Genomic DNA, 21,472 nt, shown 5'->3' with positions numbered 1-21,472 from the left:
CAAAATCCGTAATCACTTAGTTGCCAAGCAAATATTTTAGTCCAAATACTTCGGGATTAGCCTACATCGGCTAAGAATGACCTATATCTGAATGAATGACTATTTTGAATGGACATCGTGGGTGGACAGGAGCAACTAGAGCTTGAAGCAGCTCTTCTCTTATAAATAAAACCAATTACTCGGTGGCAATTCATCAACAACATCCGTTGACAGCGTAGGGCGGGATTAATATCGAGGGGATGACGTTCCAAGATTAATACCAGTCCGCGTGTTTTCGTCTTGTGGGAGTTTGGGCCATGAAGTTCTCGAAATATCGCGGAAAAAGAAAGAACACTTTCTCGCAGATCTATTTCACCACCCATTCTCTTTATTCTTCCACTTTCGTTAGTTTCTCTTAGGTACTCCGTTGATATACCTCTTCTTCAATTTACTTATCCCTGACTAAGTCGAATGTATATTATCGGAGACAAATATTGACAGTGCAATGTGATCTCATTGATCGTTTGTATTGGTATTTTCGGTCGAATATAGGTTCGTGTACTTACACAGCTACTAAATGGTAAAGTATACATTTTTAATAAATGATCGTGGAACTTTGTTGATGACATAAGTAGAAAAATATAGTAATACGAGAATAAATACATCAGAAAACATTTATATAAATAAACGAAAGGCATTATCCTTTTTGTAATTCTGCTACTTCCTCGACAAAAATTTCTTAACTTAAAAAATAATTAATAATAATAACTTAAAAAATATCAATTCTACAGGGGCTTTTTAAAAATTACAGTTTTTGAGATACTAAATACAGGTTTTATTTTAATATAATTTCCCATGACACAAAAGTGATGGAATTATAAATGATCATAACGCGTATAAATATGCCATTTTACGCTATAAGAATAGAAACATAATGTAGATTTTGTATTCGATTAAAATAAATTTGAAGTTCTTTTTATTCGTGCCACTATCAAAGCCAAGCAGCGATATAATGCAAGAAAACGATAAAACGGGACGGCTTATCGTTGCATGTTTAAACGCGGAAGCGAAAACTCGCAGAAGAGGATCGAAGGTGGGGTGGTAGGTTGTTTATTATTTTAGCCACGTACTTTCTCGCCGTTTTCCCGACGTAGCGGTGAAAAAACTCTCGAGAGTACGCGGCTGGTGACGATTCTCGATGCCGTGAGAGTCGTCGCACCTGCACCATCATCGATCTAGTAGAGTTTTCACGTTCGAACGTAGGGCAATCATTTATTCATAGAGGGATATAGGTACACCAGCAATTGTTACCAACAGTTGCCTGTACGCTTCTAGTAGGGAAATTACCGGTCGTTTTTCTCCCTCAGAATTTCGTTTCCTCCTCTAACTGACGAATAAAATAGCGGTTTAAATTACAGGCGATAAACAATACCGTTAAAAGTATCGTAAGAATGGAGAAAATTTGTTAATGCAAGTTACACGATGAAGGATGGATTGTTAACTTCAGTTTGAACACCGTAGAGGAAAAATAGGTGATATATTTTTACTGAGGAAGATCTTTTAAATTCAATGCGTTGCGACATATATATTATTCTATATATTACTAGATCTCTTTCTTTATTTGATTCTAAAATTCAATATTATATAAATTTCTGACACACTCTTGAATTCAATATTTCAAGAATACCGATTGTCAGTTATTTACAAGTTTTCACAGGTCTGTCGTGTATTTTCGATTCAACTCTAGTCTTCGATAAAATCTAAACACGAAATGTCTGATATTTTCGACGAACACAAATCTCCCTTTTACATCTTCTGTATGTACGTGCTGTATTTCTAAAGCACACGACTCGACCATTTTTATGCTTTGTGCAAATACACAACATTCCTTTGTTCATATTACTCATAGGTTTGCATATCCTAACAAAAACAAAACCTGATGTTATCGATAAGAATCCTATCAATTTCATCTAGAAACGCGTGTAGTTCGCGCTGGCATGCGATGCAAGAAGCGCAGAAACTGGAACGGACAAGTGGGAACCGGGAAGGATCGCGTTTAATTGATTCCATTAGCCGGCGGATTACCGTTCGATCTGCGATTCGTCGCTTTTTCAGCCCTCACAGCAGTCAGAGCGTACGAGGACTGTTCGTTTCCTGCATGGCTGTGCACGTATATAGCGCACACGAGCCAACAACATATGGTTCAATTATTTTCTAACGCCACACTTGTACCACAGTTCCGGATCAGCTACCTCTCGTTTCGCGAAACATTCCATCGAAATCGCGCTCTGTCTCCGTAAAAAATAGTCATCTGTGTAATTGAAACATCGCAAAAAAAATCTCACAGATGGAGAAAAATTTATTTTAATCGGTCGATGATAACATAATTATATACCAACATACATGGACATGGACATAAAATTAATGTAACCGTCGTTGGATATTTATTCTATAGCAGCAACATAATGAACCGAATGAAAAAACTTTGTATCTCTGAGAGATAATAAAATTAATTAAAGAATCGACCCAGCTTTCGCCGTTCGAGGGTTACTTTTCGCGAATGTTCAATTTGATTATCGCGATTGCAACACGTAAAGTTGTTATATGAATGATATGAATTTCAACGAGGTCGAGTTACTTCGCCATTAGTAATGACAACTGGCTCTCACTGGCGTAAATTCGATGTATGTAATTAGGGCGAACGAAGGATAGTCTCTAGCCATGTATTGGCTACATCTGCTGGTTAGATCCTACGAATCGATAGCTGGCTGTTCCGAGTTTATTCGTCACCTGGGATCGTGTTTCTGCAAGGATTATTGGGACTGTGGAATTAATATCTGCACTTTGTATCTCCATCTAAAGTTTTGATAGAATTTCGAGTGTTATCGCAATAATTATTATCAAATCTCTCGTATGTCTAACTCAGACAGGTATTTCATGTTTATTACATTCTAATAATAATAATAATAACTCTCACAGTTAAACGAAGAGCTATATATTTGAACTCAGCTATATATTTGAAACGAACATAGCAAACCAATTTATTTCGATTAATCTCGTCTGATTAATCGACTGGAATAATCCCGAATAATCCAGAAATATTTAATCGTTCTGCTGACAGAACTAATAGCGCGACCAACTTCCTCGATGGAAAATTCGATGAATTTTGTATCGGATTACAAGACGGCTTAATCGAGCCTCTTCATTGTTCGTCGAGCCGGCAATTACGTCGAGCCCTGTGAAACTCGAATAGCAATAGAATCGCGAATAATTCCACCGTGTTCGAAATTATCCGTAGTATAGTTTTGCCCGAGCGATATTAGATTTTCGAGACACTAAATGGAACGCTGATGAAAAATGTGGACGAATAATCGATAAGTGACTTTCGAGATCGAAGATCAAATTCCGAGTCCCCCCCAATGCTGTAGATCGGAAGTTGGAATTTCAGAAGCCTCGTGTCTGAATACGACCGGTTTTTTGTTCCGTTTAAAACATTTAAATCGACCGTGCGGTCGAGGTACATTGCAGAAGCCATTTGCGAACCGATTCCTCGTCGGACGACGGGTTAGCTTCCCATCCTGAAATGAAAATGTGAGACTTTCTTTTTTTTTTTTTTTTTTTGTAACCTGGGTCAAATTTTAAAGACTGAATCGGTCCCGACGAGCAGATGTTTTTAATGGATTGAGCAAATAGGATCGTAAAATAATTTGTCTTAAAAATATTATGTTTCTTATATCATTTTTTACTCAATTGCGTTGTACTATCATCGAAAGGTTTTTAAAAGTCGAAAAGTTTAATTCAAAATATTTTATTCCATATTTAATTAATTAAAAACGTTTACTTAATACTTCACATTCAATCAGAATTTAACTTGCAGAAAAATTTTAAAACAAAGTACTATTCAAATCTTGGAAGAATAATGATTTATTTTTCCAGTTTTACAACAGGTAGCGCTGTCCAGTGTACCGAAATTAATTTAAGGATCCAAAGACTGCTGTAAGATTAAAAAAGCAAATATGCAATAAACGCGCGAGCCCTGTTCCTCTGTTAAAATAATAAAGGAAATATAAAAAAAGGAAGAAGCGAGACGGCTTTCATTTATTACCAAAAAGCTAACCACCGTTGGCGATACTGTTCGACGAGCAAAAAAAAAAACCTCCGAAAAATGTAGACGCGTCCCCGTGCAACGTCGCATAGCCTGTTTTTAACGATCCTGCGCGATACGAAGAGGTTAACAAACTTTTGTTCCTTTATCGCGGTTGCGTGTGTATATAGCGTTGTCCGTTTGCCCAGCAGGAGCAAACCGCCGTGTCGACGCGTTCGTAGAAAAGAAAAATAACAACGTCCGAATCGTCCGGTAATCGCAGACGTACGGAAAAAGAAAAAAAAAAAGAAAAGCGAGGGTATGCTGGACGAACGAAGCGGAATGAAAGAGAAAAAAAAAGAATAACTAGGGTCAGATGGAGTTAGGGTGAATGGCTTTAGGAGAATTTTCATGAGTGTCGTTGTTAGAAAGTATATTAGTTTTATTCTGTTCACCTTTTTGTTAGAAACTTTTTTAGTAGTGGCTTTGATTATTGGAATTTTAGGTGGCATAATACATGGTGACCAAAAATGAAATAATAAGTTAAAAATATAGATAGATAGGTAGATAATACGAGATATTAATAATTCAGATGAACAGAAAACTTATCTATTTTAATTAACAAATTAATAACAGATCTGTATAGAATTGAATATAAACTAGATAGAATAAATAAAGTAATAATATTGAAAATAGTAAAATATGTAGGTCACTACATTCCGAAAAACTTACTATAAGAAAACAGTATCTCAACAGCATCGGTGGTTCAGTGGTAGAATGCTCGCCTGCCACGCGGGCGGCCCGGGTTCGATTCCCGGCCGATGCAATGTTCTTTTTTTTTTTATTATACATATTTTTCGGTATAGAAATATTATAACGTATCGACCTTCGTAGATAAATAATTTTTCATTTATAAAAAAAAAAAAAATAATATATTCTTCTAACCAAAATAACCCATCTTCGCTTAACTCCCCATCCTCGCGTGTACATCGGTGACTCAATGTACACATATACAATATACAATTACTCAGCTGCCTGCGGGCAGGCCTGGATTCGGACTCCCGGGATTCGACCTTGAACCATCGAGCGGGTGGACCTTACGACCGAACAATACTTATACCATACAATCCTGTCGTCTAGAGTTATAGTACCAACTACAATTGTGATAATGAATTCTTTTAAATTATTTGGTGTACACAATACGTATGCATAATTATGCACATTTTACAATCCATTATGCAATATATAATGGCAAATTTTTCAATTATAAATGTCGAATAATTTAAAAACTGTTTCCGATAATTATAGGAGACAAAAAGGCACGAGAATTAAATCGAGAATCAAAATTTAATTGACAAGTTACAATTTTATACTCTCTGTTAAAGCAGCGTCTTAGTCTGTTATCATTTTTGCTCTTTGTAGATAGATATGAAAGCCTTTTAATTGTACGAACGATGATACACCAATATACTGCAAAAATCAGAAAGCATAATGTGCCGCGCTTTATACATTTGAATATGCAAGTGATGTACGCATCAACGTGCCTGCTCCTCTGTTTCACCCTACGCTCATAACACCAGGATATGAAGAGGGGAGCACGATCCACGAACCCTCGCAGACTTAACGACAGATATGACTACCAGAACGAATATCTTGAGACTCATTGGGGCATCTGGCACTCAGAATCCCACCTACATTTCCGAAGACGAATAAACTATGGATTGTCTATTAGGGCACACATCAATATTCAATTTACAAAAAGAAGAAATGTTTTCAAAGACGAGTATTTAGGCGTTAACAGACCCTTCCTCATCTTGTACTTAAAACTGAAAGATCATACTTTATCTATTGTTAATCAAATCACTTATTAGATATAGATATACATCGTTCTAATCTGGTGAAAAACAAGCGTATCAATAATGGAAAAACTGAGAAAGTTCGAAAGAATTTCTTTTCGTGTCTCTTTATTTGGAGAGAAAGTAAAAATGAATATTACATAAGTAACAAAATAAAAAAATCAAATTTTAAATGTATTTCTTAATTTAGAAAAATACTCTGCAATCTGTGCTCTGCAATTTTATAATCTACAGAATCCACATATTCATGTAAGCATCGGTGGTTCAGTGGTAGAATGCTCGCCTGCCACGCGGGCGGCCCGGGTTCGATTCCCGGCCGATGCAATGTTCTTTTTTTATTATTATACATATTATTTTTAACGCAAATATACATTAGAGCACATCGATTTTCACATCAAAATTATCTTTGAAAAATAATTGAACAAAATATATCTCCTATTTTTAACCACCATCTGAAATGTAGGTTGCGTAACGTAAAGCCTTTCTCTTACTTCCCCTATTCTCATCTGAGCATTAATAACTCGCGCGTTCTATTGTCGGCTGGTATAATTATATAACAATAAAAACTGATCACTTTCACATCAATTTACAGGAAACTTACAACTAATATCTGTTAATATTTATACATTCTATTCTTCATATTTATTCTCATTCAATTGTTCAAAACATATAATTATTATTTCCTCGTTATTTATATTGTTATATCTTATGAATTATACTGTATTGTTATTATTGTATATCTTTCACTAATTGACTTTCCAAACTATATATCGTACTTGGCAGGGAAAACAAACGTGGGGTCTACAGCCACGGTTCGCCTCCCCTTCTCTGAATCTCATTGCAGCATCGATCCTAAGGTCCCTGAAAGAGGACGGCCGTGAACTCCGCAAAGAGATACCACCAGCTTCGTGGTGTCTTAGGGTCACCTGAACTAAAATCTGGTCCCTTCTTCCTTTATCTGCTTTTTAGCAGTACGTTCCTTCCCTCCAATACGTACATTTTTATCTTTATCTTTTCCCCGATCGCACTCCCCCAAAGGATTCAATTTTTTACAAAATCTTCACAAACCTATCAAAACTTGACACACAATGTCAGAAATTCATATTGTTCCGTAAGAGCTGTTTATTTCGTCATGTGAACCGAGTATGCTGGATAATATATATTAAAAATCATGGTGGTATAAGTTATGATTTTGTGAATTTTCTATAATAACAAAAGCAGTACGCTATTTTATACTCAGCCATCCGTATAATATTTTGCGATGAGTATTTACCAAATTATCACAAAACTACGAAATTGTTGAAATCTGATAAACTCCGCCTTACCAGTTATAGGTTATAATGAAATACGCAATTGCCGTACTATGCAACTTTTGAACGTTACGAATAGCCAGGAACGTGTGCAATTTCAACGATGAATCTAAATACTCATCTCCCTAAGACAGAGAGTGCAATGGAGCCGTGGTGAAATTGAGTATCGTGATAACCTCGACACAGAGCAAGTCGAAAGAAACACGATGCCAAGGCCGCTTCTACACGGGGAGAGTCAGTAAATGTCAGTTTAACCGGTTGAAGTACCTTTCCCTGTTAAAATCACTCACACGAAGCCAAGTAGCGCACGACTCTTCAACGGCTTTCGAATATACATGACTTTTTCAATGTAGATAGTAAGCTCAGGAGCAGAGACACGGCCCGTTATGGCTATACGTCGACGATTCCCGACGGTGAAGGAGTTCTTTTTGTCCTCTGTAAGCTCAGGTAGAAAGGAGGGAAAAAAGGGATTGCGAGCGAGATGGTAGAAGCGGTCTCGCTTGCGTAAAAGCAAGATGCACTTTAGGGATCGGTTCGACGAGCAGGGCCAGGTGCATTGACTTTGGTTCGACAAACCGGATGTCGAAGTCGACTGCCCTAGGCTCTAGTCTTTTCTACACTCGGGTTTATTGACTCTAAAAGGTAAATTACATGATATTAGGTGGGGAATTTTTAATCAGTCAACTTATCCGGTGATATCTACGTACTCTTGAAATTATGGAGGTTAATGAAGATCAATCAATTTTAAATGTGACAATATTGACTTTTCCAAATATAAATATTTTAGAGTTTATTTTTAGCATATGTAGTACTTATTATACAGAAATTAATCGATACATCTTTTTTAATAAAGGATCCAAATAAAGTAATTATTATGTTAAATTAGGAATCCGAGTGAGACAAGCTAACAGGCTGACAATAAAATATTGTTCATCTCGATGTTTAATTTGTATCCTTCCAACTGATTTCAAGATACAAGTAAGATCCGTGTAATTTTCGAGATTATATACATTTTTGATTTATGCAGTTATAAGTAATACAAGTGTATTTTGATTTGCAAGCCTTTGTTAAGAAAAGAATGGCCTATTACTTGATAGTAAATAATGAGTCATATGTAGGAGACGGACATATTATATCCTATAGCCTGTAACTCAGTTTCTTTGTGTGCTCGGACCACAATAGTGCAATGACCGACCCTGAACCAAAGTCATCCGCGAACCTGACCAGCGATTTGTTATTGTCTCGCTCTACGTATATTCTTTGGCAATATTTACTTAGAATGCCGTAATTGACCGATGTGTTATGTCCGACGCGCAAAATTTTCACGTAACTCTAATACTTGACATTTCATATTTCATATAATATTATTCGTGTAACGATTTATTTAATATTCAATTCGTATTATCGTATTAATCAAACCTAACTATTAAATAATTTCAAATAGATAAGAAATTAAATACTTTAATATGATTGTTAGCTGGAAACTTAATAATGAAAGTAAATCTTTCAGGAGCATCGGTGGTTCAGTGGTAGAATGCTCGCCTGCCACGCGGGCGGCCCGGGTTCGATTCCCGGCCGATGCAAGTTACTTTTTAACTTTTCTTTTTTTTTTTTTTTTTTAAGGAAGATATTTCTATTTACATACATGTCCACTTTAATAGAAAATATAATAAATATATTGTAGGAGAATTTCTTAACATTAAAATTTGGAAAAAAAAAAGAAAGAAAGAAAAATATTCCTACGTAAGGATTATTTCATATACATCGGCACCTTCACTGTATCATCGATGCTAGTACACATTATTACTACGCATCTGAAGTTAGAAATTCACGCCGATGGTTTAAAGCTAACAAAATAACCAGGACTTTTCCAAGAGTAGAGGACTAATGCGATCGGAACGAGGATAAATTTCCTCACCATGCACTTACGTCACTTAACTCCCTCCGCAAACAAGGACAAGGGAAGAAGGAGAACGTGGGATGGAGCAGAATCTCGAAGGAGAATTATTATCCGATTGTTGTAACCGGTAAGACAAGAATCCGTAAGGACAGCGAGGAACTCCATCGCACGAGGGCAAAATAACGTCGCTTTAAATTACGACACACCGCCAGGAAAGCGATCATTATCCTCAGGATACCGTAGAACGATCGGGAATTCTTTCCCTAGCCAGTTTGATTCCAACAATTGAGTCAGCTATGAATCATGTCTTTGAACATTAACGATGTTTTCGTAGATTTTGTTCTCAGAATATTAATAAAATGCAAATAAATTCCTCGCCCTTCTTATGACTGGATGAACATTGGCAGTGGAACAAAAGCCTAAAATATCCTAAATATCGAAAAGTAAGGGTACGATTGTGGCGCCACCGCGCGACGTTGGTCTGTATCGTCTTTTCAAAGGCGATTACAAAGCTCCGGCAATTAAACGCGAGCGACATCAACTGAGGATAGCTCTACCATCGTTACCACACGCGATCTTCTCTCATGAGAATAGTTCTTGCAGATTATACTATTGTTACGTTCCATCTTTTCTAGATATACCTCGTACGAAAGTGAGAATCTAGCATTAAGATTTTATCGATCCTACCTGACCCTTACCAACTGTTCTCCTTTTCCTTATAGGTTAAAACCTCTTCTTTCTCGTATTCGTTATATAGCTACTTCCCTTCAAAAAAGAAACTAATCGAGTATAAAACAAAATTTAAATATTAATTAATAATCAATAAATACAATTCTCGTAAACTTTTACTTTTCTTCTCCTTTTTAGAATTTTAAGCACTATTCTTCTTAAGGTTTCTGAGAGATAAACAAAATTACTCTGTAAGGTAAATTTTTTGAGAAAACTCTGTTCTTACTTGCGCAACTTCCGCAACGCGGTGACTAATATTGCAGTACCTACCTACACTCCGAGAAACTTCATACTAGGACTATAACAGCTATTAAGTAGTTTGTTTGTTGGTAGAAATTCGCTTGGAAACTATTATGTAGCTCAACATTCGGCTGTCCTAAAAGGATTCGAGACCTTCGGGATTTGGACTAAATTATCGTTTCCCTTGTCCTCGTTTATTTACCGAAAGTTTTCATAAAACATTGCGCTTTTCAATAGGGAAGTCACTTGAATTCAAAAGCTAACCATTCTACTCTATTTGCAGAGAACGTAGCACATAACAGGAAAATGATTTTGACAAAGTGTCAAAGCGTAAGTTTGTTTTTTTACGTTACTTGTACCTCTCGCATTTAGATGAATTATTCACTAACAACACTCACCTGCAACAAAAAAGAAAAACAACTTGTCAATATTTTTTAGGTTATATATATATATATATTTGTTTTGCATATATTAAACTTGAAGATTAAGATAATGATATGATTCAGGTTAAAGCAAAATTCTTCGATAGTATAAATGGCCACCTATTAGAGGATAGGTATGGAACGAAAGTTCCAACTATGCGTTATAGCCAATTTCAGAGTTGCTAACTATCCACGTGGCTCAAGCAATTATGTTAGTTATACAAACTGTACATCACTTTTGACCGCGAAATTCACTTTGCGGTTGTTTGACGCTTTATCCTATATCTTTAGAACTTCTAGAAACGTGTTATTAAATCACCAACGCATGAACTTTCCTCTTTTAATAGAACTAACTTATACGCGTTTTACGCTTTACGCTTTAAGCAATGATCGATAAAGAAAAATATGTTAATCTGTTTTCCAAACTAAGGACTAAGTAAGCCTTAAGTGGATCCTTGTTTTTCTTAAACTGGAAGGTTCCATAAATTTTCCTAGAACATTTGTGGAGCACATGAATGGATAAAGAGCCGAAGAAATACCTAAATAGAAAAAGATAAAGAATCGATAGAATGGTTGCTCATTTCCGAAAACGAATCTCCCAGATAAAAGAAGCGAAAAGGGAGGAATTCCTCTTTCTCCGTTATCCATTTCCCTCTTCCGCCTCTCATCAAGCTATCCAGTCACCTCGTCAGATCTAGCCGGATACAATTCCAAATCAAGCCACGATTCCACCAAGGCTCCCCCCTTTTCCATTGGTTTTTATCGTTTCATCCCTGTCACGTTTCCAACCGTTCCGCCTTCTATCCTCCTTCTCCTTCGAGAGGCCCCCCTCTCTTTCGTTTTCAGGCTCTCAGTCGCATCCAGCCAGCAGGGGACAAAGAGCTCGAAAGTTCTGACCGTCGAGCGATTTGTCATTCGGTCGCGTGTGTCCCCGCCGTTATACATCCACCATCGTTCTTACCCTTTTCAATCTTCGTTCCATGCTTCTTCCAGAGCCGTCTGTTTTCTTTCTGTCTCGCCCTCGCCTTTCCACCGTTCCATACCGCTGCTATTTGCTCTACCACCACTTCGATAGGACGCCATCTCTGTTGTTCTCTCGTCGTCTGTCTCTCTCATGCTTTTCGCCGCATCTCTCTTTGTTTTCTCTCCGTCTCGTCATCCTCCAACTTCTCTTTTTCTATCGTTTCTTCTAGCCTTTACTGTTTGCTCTCCGTCCTCTATAACCAACTAGCACTTTCTTCGTCGGTTCGATGGGTTTCCCTGACTCGGGTGGTATTTCTTTCCCTGTCTAACACGCCTGTGCTGCCTCTGGTGTTTCTCCTAGCTGAATAAACAGGCCAGAAACGCGTGCGGCACGCTCGTCATGCTTTAATATAGTTCGTGCATAATGCATCGCGGTATTGTGCATACGTAGTAGTACACACGGGGCTGCGCAATATTCCAATTTTGCGCCCCGTTGCCGATCGATTTCGGCCCATGGATTCGATAGGAATATCCGTAAATTGCGGAACAGAGACGGTCCCTCGGCAAGAACATCGGGAATCGCCGATATAAATGGGCGATAAAAATGGGGCCGCTTTCATCAGCAAGGTCGTGCATAATGTATGCTGTGTCTTTCGTGACCCCGTGTGCAATTAACGATACCAGCTATGTTGCTTCGACTTCAGATTATTTGGAAATGCATAGTCGCAGTTGGAACCGGTAAAACTGTTCAAAAATTCATTCGATAATACGATTGTAATATACGCTTATAGCACATGAACATACATGTGTACAAGAAAAGTAACAAGAAAATAAATCATTAAAAGGAGTTTGTAATACACTTGGAACATAATACAAAACAATTTGTTCCAATATCTGGCATGTCAATATCGACAGAAAATACATTAGTGATATACACAATTACTGACCAGACGAACAGGATGGCCGATAATCACGGCTAACCGAGGCTATTACGATATAAGCAAAAATATTTACCATATACCTTAAATAACCATAAAGCCGGTTAAGAAATATTATTTGCTTATAAACTTCAGATTTTATCGTACCCTTTACGTCGTCCAATTACTATATGATACAAGAACCATTATAATTTACATTATTGATCACGTTTCCAATTATTATACACATATTTCTGTACAGTACTAATTATGCCTTTAGTAGCTATATCAATCATACCTGCAAACATGCCAATTCACTCGCCCGTCTACTCGACTTCTTTCGCGAATCGCTGCTAATGATTAACAAACATGTCAGAAACATTGTACGTAATTTGTATTTATTTCTGCATCGTATGCGATTTACTATTATCTGTTAATTGTTAATTATTTGTTCATTTATATCAATATTTGTCTGCAACAAAGGGAGTTACTCATATAATGAATATAAATAAATCAATAGGTCCCTAGAAGGTTACAACAGGGTGTCAAACTTCACGAACCAAGAAAAACTGCACAACGAACCATGCTCTTCTTGCGACACCAAATGCCTACCAACCGTACAAATCTCATTTCAGATTCCTATCAACAATCTCGCGTACGCAGTTGCTAAAAAGTCCCCAAAGAGATACAACATTCTCGAGGGAATCGCGTGCGACTATTCATCGCACGAATAAAATGAAAAAAGGGTGGAAAAATAGTAAAGAAAAAGACAGAAAGAGCCGGCCTCTCGCGGCGACACGTGCGAGAACGTTCGTAGAACCGCTTTCGCCGAGTTGGAAACGTGCAACAGAAACGAGAGTAAGTACACGCATCTGTTGCCTCCTGGTAATTACGGTAGAGGGCTGGATAACTACATATATGACGCACACGTGCGCGACCAAATCCACATAAAATCGTCCAACCAGCAATACGCACGCGCGTGCACACGCACGTACAGTAGGTTACGAAATTATTTGAACGTTTGTCATAGAAAACTTTTATACATGTTGTACATCTTATATAAAACATTCAAAATTTTATTAACATTGTCATGATTTCATTGATAAAATTTCCATAGTGTTCGAATACTCTCGTGAGCCACTATATACACACCAATAATTACAATGTCTCGGCGACTAGATGAACGGAACGCAGCGAAAGAGAGAAGAGAAAGACCCTCGCCCTCGAACAGCCAAGCCGCACGGCAATTACGTAGGGGAGACGCTCCCATTGTTCTATACTAATTTTCTACCTGGTAATAGACGCGTGTGTATGTCCGGTGGTTGCGGCGATAGAGGGGTCTTATGGCGGTTTCGTAGCACCCCGCGGATTCGCGGGAAAAGATGGTTCCAAATACAACAGATGTGGTAGAAACAGAGCGACATGTATAATGCGAAATTGTAGGCGCCTTCGTGTGAAGACAGCCCGTCAATCGTCGTAAAATAGTACAACTTGCCTTCGCCCGAAGTACAGATAAGTCAGACATTATGCTATGATATGAAACAAACGTGTATAGCGTTTTTAAATTATTTTTTTTAGAAGGTACAAGATGTATCAATGATATAGTAGGTAGAAAATTGTATGTGGTGCTATAAGACATTATAAAAAGCTTCTTCACATTCCTTGTCGCTATGAAGTATCTGTTTCATTGCTGGTTTATTTTCTTTTTATTAAATTTGTTTCGTTGATATCGTTACTAGATGTGTACAACTTACTTGTGTGTATTACTTGTAATATTTCGCTAATAAGAGCTAATTTATTGATAATATTGGTAAACAACAATTGCAATATTTTCTTTGTAGTTTTGATGTTCTATGACGAATAGAAACGGAGTAGCACTCCAGAGGACAAGAGTCGAATTCAAGTTATCGGAAACGGCATTTGGTATCAATCTCGGAACAAAATCGCGCTCAATAACGGATATATCTCGGTTCGTGGATTCCCTTAGAGAGCACATAACTTTCTTGGTACGGACAGTTCAGGTAAAGATAATTTTATTAAACCGAATCGTAAGTTACTCGTTTGGCAACCGGCCAACCTTCTCCGCCCTTTTGTATGCATTTCTAAAAGGTTCCTTCTAAGTGTCTCTGAGGACCCTCTATGCGGTAAAAAGTGGCCATTTTTTACCTCATCGTCAGGCAAATTCTATCAAGAACCAACAACCAAATAAATAAAGAGTGAAATTCAGGAACACTGCATAAAATACAATGGATGGAATGAATTGTTGGTATAAATTAATTTTGAAAAGCGAGAGTCAACGACCAAATAAACAAATAAAAGATAATAATAGAATGAAGGAACTTTTGCGGAAAATTATTTCTAACAAGCAAGAGTCAACAACCAGATGAATAAAAAATACAATTGAAAGATGGAAAATAAAAGTATGTTAAGCGAATTTTCAGTAAAAATTATTTTTAAAATGGGAACAGTATGAAGAGAAGATTTCATATGCGTTGTTCGAGGTTTCGAACTGATTTTGCAACATGGTCACACGGTGGTTTAAAATGTCATCGCCCAAGGATACGTACGCGTCGAGGAAGGGTAACGAAGTTTCGGCTAGCTCGATAGATGCGCGCACAAGAGGACAATTCGAGCGTACAGCTCGTCAGGTTAATTGAATTTATGGCTCGATATTCCGGGCGTGAGCGATTACAATCGACGATAAGCAGAATCGCGTGAAACTTCTGCGCGGTGGATTCTCGTTAACGAACGGATTCGCCTCGAACAATACCTTTGAGATCGTTGCTCTGGCTTTTCAATTCTTCGTTCATTTCAATAGATTATCTAGATGGAAGATTACTGGTCCAGCTCGTAAGAAAGAAAACTGTCGTGAAAATAATACCCGAGCAAGGATTTCGAGTGCGCTATCTTAATTGGAAACTATTACTCCGATCTTAATCCTCATTGAATTACTTTATACCTATTTTACAAACTTCTTTATTCGGAAAATTAATCTCCTTTAAGTAGCACACACAACAACCATGATAATTTACTTTGAAAAAAACTTACACGACACTGAATACTCTTCTAAAAGAATCTAAACAACTTTGTATAATCTTAAGTGATTCTTAGGAGACCTTCGATGACTATGAGTGATCTAAGACGAGACTCTGTGTAACCTCGAATGATATCCTTAGTTGACATAATCTACATGTCACAGATTGCCATATTTAAGTACAAAAGCTATCTGATAAAAAGTAAAAATAAAATTGGGGTCGGCCGATTGGATGTAACACTATTAAAATTCGATATGAAATGAAGCGAATGGGATGTTAAACACAACGAGGGCAAATTTTCAGAGTTTCACTGGTGCTAAGCTAACGAGGCTCGTATTCGAAGCAGTGAGGAATCTCCGGTGGTAATACAAGCTAAATTCCAGATAACTCAGCGACCACGCTGTCTGAGTCTTGATCTTTAACCCTAGAATTTCCCATGCGAGGTCGAAGGCTGACTCGTGACTTGGTCAGGGCACGTCATAAACTCGATTTGAAATTATTCCTACGATTGGAATAGTTCGAACATGAATTACGCTCTCGTACCTTTAGGATCGTGCGCAATTTTCCTCCATCCACTTCGAAGGTTCTACATATTTCTTACTGGTAACTTATTTTCCAAGGTATCTACCATTTCAAAATCCAGAGAGGAATTAAGAATGCGATCATTAATTTAGTTTAATGCGATCAATTAAAAAGTCAAACTGATCAACTACACTTTCGAAAAGATTTATTTACTTCTGTAAGTTTATTACTGCAGGAAAATCACACGAAAAATTCAAAATTGAATCGCCAGTTCCAAATCCTTAAAAATTGTAACATTGAACATTTCAATCTACGGACTTAGTCGATGTGACTTCTAAACAGCTCATATAGTACTTTTTCTTTTCCTTTTTCTTCGTTTTATAAATTTATAAATATTCAATTTCAGAAATTCACATCACGAAGAAACAGATTCACCCTCCCTAAATATAATTATTTGAAATTTCAAAAGATTTTTAATGTATTCCTTTTACGTGGAAGTCTTCGAACTTCAATGCACTCGCGATATCAGAGAATAGCGACCTTCTCGAACAAATGAGTCTCTTAGAAACGGAAGAATCGTTAATGCGTTGCAAATGTGGTAATACAACGATGGACTCGTTTCTCCGTAGAATCTCATTAACCGGGTTGCTCGATGACTTGAAACACGTTAATGCTTGCACACACGTCTCCAAGAATCGACATCAATCACTGTCGAGCCAAGAAGTTCAAACGTTCTCTCTCGACGCGGCCAGCAATTTACATCCACCATGAATTCATGGTAACCATGGCGCGAACATCGAAGCGAAAAGGGACGGAAGGTTTTACGAGACCGGTGACGTAGTTTTCTTCTTTTCACTTCAGTCAGGATCGATTCTTTATGTATTTCAACTATACAAAGGATTTTGATATTACGGGGAAAATTTAAATAAGTCGTATATAAAGGAATAGGAAGAAAATATTACGAATATTTAATAATTTTGTCGAATTTTTCTATAATATACAGAATATATATTTCAATGTTGTAATATAAATTTGTACAATTACATAGAGTTCCATGGGAAAAAACGCTATAAAATTCGTTGAAGTATTATTAAATAAAGTTATTTTGTTTTTTATTTATCTTCATTTTGTGTAAAGTCGTACGAAGACTCACGATTATATCAGATTCCAAAACGTGTCAAGGAATGTTGAGCGCTAGAAAATTCTAAGAAAAAGAAGTATCGCAAGCGTCAAATACAAGACAATTATATAATTCAGGTCGTGATTAATAATTCAAACAGCGGCACCATATTCAGATGACATATAAACAGAAAATGAAGTTTTTATACGGGCGATGCAAATCTCAGCGTTTAAAACGAAGCTCGTAGTACGATCCATATAAAAATGATCCTACGAACAGATTGAAAATTGTCTATCGTATTTTCCTTTACTACGTTTCTCGTTAACGTCATAGAAAATCAGTGGAGATCCAGACAGCAAAATGCACGACGAGTCAACGAACAAAATATGTACCTAGAAACGCGGCTCGCGATCCGATGCACCGGAGGTTACATAATTTTCCACGAAAGTAGCATCCACGAATCTCGTGGAAGCGATTTATGTGCGAAATATTTTCGCTGGCGGAGGGAGAAAGAGGAAGAGGTATCCCCCTTCTGTCTGGACGCACGTTCCTCGCATGTAAATCTCGCGTTCCTCGTACGCCTGTGCACAGGAAAGGGCACGCGTGTTCAGCCACGTATACACGGAAAAAATATAAATCCATCCGACGATAGAATCGACTCTAAATTTCCAACGCGCTAATAAAATCCGCGGTCGATCTCTAACTCGCTCGTATTTCGTCTCGTTTAATCACACGCGATTCTTAACAAGTTTCGAGTAACAAGATATACGTCGGTCACCGAAAGTTGGAAAAACACGGGGCTGTTTACGCGTGAAAACCACGATAAGTGTGTATTTGTAAACTGTCAGATTTTTGTATTGTTTGATCTTTAATAGAAGAGTATTATAATACGAATCAATGGAAAGAAAGGAACAGTTCGATATCTTTACAAAATGTAAGCATGTGATAAATTGAAAAAGTTTTGTATAAAATCAATAAGATAACTAATATCAAGTCGATCAATGTTTGTAAAATATTCTGAATAGATAAATAGCGAGGGCACACGTTTAATCCTTAAATCAGATAGGAAAGCGCAGTTTGGGTGATATGTGTGGCGGACTAATTATATTATCGAAATATTTAACACATTATCCAGTCAATGTGTGTGACTATACGAGAAATTTCCATTATCTCAACGGAATTTCCCTAAAAGCAGGAATCTAACGAATTTATGTAATAAGATCAAGAACCCAAACCGAATTTAACACGTACTCAACATACAACACATACGTGTAATTATAACGAAAAACGTTCAATATCTCGTTGGAATTTCTCTAGAAGTAAGAATTTGGCGAATTTAAATGATACACGACCAACTAAACTCGAACGTTTACAAGGCACGTTACACGATTCTCTTCGCGTTAAACTCTAGATTCAAGCCCCGAAATACTAACATACAATTAAAACAACCAGCCAGTGAATGTAGCGGAAAACGAACAAGGGATCGTTTAGGCGGACGCACGTAATCGACGTGCAAAAATGCAAATGAGCCGGAGGGGCGGAGAATTTAATCCAGGCGATTTTCCCTCGGAAAATATTTTCCAAGCAGAGCCTCGGACGAAAAGCAGGCACGTTCTCGTCGTTTCAGGGATGGTTCCCGACGAATCTTTGCCCAGCACAGTATCCAACCGTGGGACTGGATATGCTCGGATAGATTCAATTATCGGACGACGAATGGAATTATCCAAATCCGATATCGGTCGTTCGATCGGCGTTGCTCGAATCGTCTCGCTTGCGAGCAAATTGGAATCAGCGCCCTGTCAATGGCTCGCCAATGGAGCATTTATAGAGCAATGCTTGCCGCATAAAGCGTGCGCGTAATAAGTTTATACAGGGTGTTTCATTCAACGGCAGAAAATTTTCTTCGTGTTATTGACTCTCGTCCAGCTATAAGGTAGATCATTTTCAAGTTAATTGTCACGAACATCGAATATCTTATTTCAACTTTCTACCCCTATATGACGACTGAAGCGTGAGATTATTTTTCCTTAAGTAATTACAAACTGAAATATTCAAATATTTTCTGGATGATATTAGCGTAGCTTTTTGTTTTACTTTCTTATTTTTTAAAAGAAAGATGTTACAAAATATCGAAGTTATTTGTTTCTTATTTGAAACTTCCTCTAGAATCTAGAACATCGTAATTTGACCCTGACGCATTTTCCGTATATTCGTCTCTGTGACGTCGTCAACAATTTAATTATGATATACCATTTTGATGTGATATTCTATACATCTAAAACTAGGAAAATGAAAAAAAGAAATTGATTATTTTAATTAATCAAGGACTGTTTATATTAACAGAACAGAACGGATGATTTTCGTCTTAATATTTTCAGTCTTAATTCATGTCACCCTGTATAAACGCGAAAGAAGGTAGGATGCCAGCTTGTCTTAATCTAAGCGTAGAATATATTCCGTGGGATACGCTGAGTCGAAAAAAAATTTAACATCGAGGGAGACGAAGAAGGTCGAGGGTGGCACCGGAATGCTAATGAGAAAGGTTGGTGGATGAAAGTGTCAAGGACACTTCAGGGTCACTCATGTTTTTCGCTGAAGCGTTATATTTGGTTAAAGAAGCATGCGTGATAAGTGACCATTATGTATTTAAATTTGAGCACGTTTATAGCGGCTGAATAAAGACGAGTGAAATTTCGTTTGAAATAAAAGTGTAGGTGTAGTGTGTAAGGTGGCTAGGTTAAATGGAACGCCGTGTATGCATCATTGGAACGGATACAATGGAACGAAATGGCACAATACGAGAAAAATGACGATATTCGAACGATTTAACCCAAATATAACGCTGGACATTTTACTTAAAAAGCGTCCACGGGGCCATTTTTCTAGTCCCTATCGCTTCCTATGAAATATTCATCATCGGTATATCCTGTGATGAATGATAAATCGTTGTTAGCGCAGCGTTCTTCGACCAGATATAATAAAAAAAGAAGGAAATGCACAACCGAGATATTGCTAGAATATAATACTCCATACATATGTATATGTATACTGATACGAATATATACGTTTCCACATGAAGCGGGAATACAAGGCTGAGGTCGTTTAATCTAAGTTAACGCTCGGTGGAAAATTCGTGAAACTCTGGAAACAGTTTTGTTCCAACAATATAGCTTAGAACTTAATACATTGGCCACAATAATTAGAGAATCGTTAGTACGAATGGCTCCATTGCATTAATCAGACGACGAAGAGCGGAGAAGTCCTATAGACTAATATACAGGGTGGTTGATAACTGGTGGTACAAGCGGAAAGGGGGTGATTCTACGCGAAAAAAGAAGTCGAAAATATAGAATAACAATTTTTCGTTTGAGGCTTTGTTTTCGAGAAAATCGACTTTGAATTTTCGCTCGGTACGCGTGCATTTTATCACGTCTCGTTATAACGGATCTCACTGTAGATCGTTGTCTCGATGGAAAAATTAAAAAAAATTTAAAAAAATTTGTATTCTATATTTTCGACTTTTTCGCGTAGAATCACCCCCTTTCCGCTTGTACCACCAGTTACCAACCACCCTGAATATTGACACGTTATTCGTACGATACTATAATAAAGACTGACTTTCAAACAACCATTAAAACAGTGTACACAGACACGAGAAGAAGATACAGAAATTAAAATGACACGAAAAACGATCTTCTAATTGTTTTGAACAATCTAGGTATTGCACACAAGGACAGATTTAATACGATCTTACTGCAAACAAATTGCTACATCAAACACAGCTCTAAACGAAATCTTATCATTTTTAATCAACAAGGTAAAGAATTATCTGAATTACTGCTACGTCGCGTGAGATGGTCCGTGCGACATCCTTCATTGTCTGTCCGTCAAGGATCCGCGTGCCGTTATGCAGACCCTCGATGAACCTAAGGAACCACCATAAACAGAATCTTTTTTACTTAAACTCTAATCCTGTAAGTATTTTCGGTTTATGGAAGGTCCACATTCTCAACGCGAGAATTGATTGTAATTTTAATAAATAATAAAAAAAAATGGATGGTCCTTAAAACAGTCCTTAGGTTTATTGCACGTTCTTACAAATTACGGAGAAAGCGAATATTTGTCTAGCGGAAAAGCAGATTTTTCCCATGAACAAGGTCACCCACGAGCTACCCACGCCGGTAGGAGGCTTCCTCCTCCTATTTTCATTCATTAACGTGGGTCATAACCAATAAGCATCGCGAATCGTTACCCTCACTTTCCTGACGAAAAGTGTGAACACGAATCCGCGTTCTTAGTTCAAAAGGCACACTCACACCGAGCTTTCCTCCGTAATAACAATTACCTAGACGTAAAGGGGATTCACAACAGCTATTCCACGGACTTCACCCCGTC

General features: G+C 37.4%; 2 protein-coding genes and 3 non-coding genes across 6 annotated transcripts in view; 4 read left to right on the top strand and 1 right to left on the bottom strand.

Annotated features, from left to right (window-relative positions):
* LOC126867353 (40S ribosomal protein S14a) overlaps nucleotides 1-21,472 on the top strand; it is a 92,601-nt gene that overhangs the window by 56,809 nt on the left and 14,320 nt on the right. The window lies entirely within an intron of this gene.
* The window catches only part of LOC126867279 (zinc finger SWIM domain-containing protein 8 homolog), a 111,327-nt gene that overhangs the window by 83,715 nt on the left and 6,140 nt on the right, over nucleotides 1-21,472 (bottom strand). The gene's annotated exons all lie outside the window — the stretch shown is intronic.
* Trnag-gcc (transfer RNA glycine (anticodon GCC)) lies at nucleotides 4,819-4,889 on the top strand. The gene has a single exon. It is a non-coding gene; the product is annotated as a tRNA-Gly (tRNA).
* Nucleotides 6,173-6,243, top strand: Trnag-gcc (transfer RNA glycine (anticodon GCC)). Its single transcript has one exon. It is a non-coding gene; the product is annotated as a tRNA-Gly (tRNA).
* Trnag-gcc (transfer RNA glycine (anticodon GCC)) lies at nucleotides 8,742-8,812 on the top strand. The gene has a single exon. It is a non-coding gene; the product is annotated as a tRNA-Gly (tRNA).

Source organism: Bombus huntii, chromosome 7, assembly GCF_024542735.1.
Source record: "Bombus huntii isolate Logan2020A chromosome 7, iyBomHunt1.1, whole genome shotgun sequence".
Lineage (NCBI taxonomy): Eukaryota > Metazoa > Arthropoda > Insecta > Hymenoptera > Apidae > Bombus > Bombus huntii.
The sequence above is the reverse complement of the archived record's forward strand: the minus strand, read 5'-3'. Positions and strand labels throughout refer to the sequence as shown.